This window comes from Lupinus angustifolius, chromosome LG08, assembly GCF_001865875.1.
Source record: "Lupinus angustifolius cultivar Tanjil chromosome LG08, LupAngTanjil_v1.0, whole genome shotgun sequence".
Taxonomy (NCBI): domain Eukaryota; kingdom Viridiplantae; phylum Streptophyta; class Magnoliopsida; order Fabales; family Fabaceae; genus Lupinus; species Lupinus angustifolius.
The window spans coordinates 17212665-17213271 of NC_032016.1; positions in this window are offsets into that span (position 1 = coordinate 17212665).

Genomic DNA, 607 nt, shown 5'->3' on the forward strand with positions numbered 1-607 from the left:
TAGGATGACGAAGAGGATGAGGATGAGGATGAGGATGAGGATGAGGACGAGGATATTATTAGGAAGAGGATGAGGATGAGTATAGGATATGATGAGTAGGAGGATGAGGATGATGATAGAATGAGGAAGAGGATTGGATGAGGATGAGGATGAGGATGAGGACGAGGATAGGATTAGGAAGAGGATGAGGATGAGGATGAGGACGAGGATAGGATTAGGAAGAGGATGAGGATGAGGATGAGGACGAGGATAGGATTAGGAAGAGGATGAGGATGAGGATAGGATGAGGATGAGTAGGAGGATGAGGATGATGATAGAATGAGGAAGAGGATTGGATGAGGATGAGGATGAGGATGGGGATAGGATGAGGATAGGATGAGGACGAGGATGAGGAGGAGGATAGGATGAGGAAGAGGATGACGACGAGGATAGGATGAGGATGAGGACGAGGGTAGGATGAGGAAGAGGATGAGGATGAGGATGTGGATGAGGACGAGGATAGGTTGAGGAAGAGGATGAGGATGAGGATAGGATGAGGATAAGAATTTGGATGACGATATGGATAGGATGAGGAGGAGGATGAGGATGAGGTTGAGGATGAGAATGA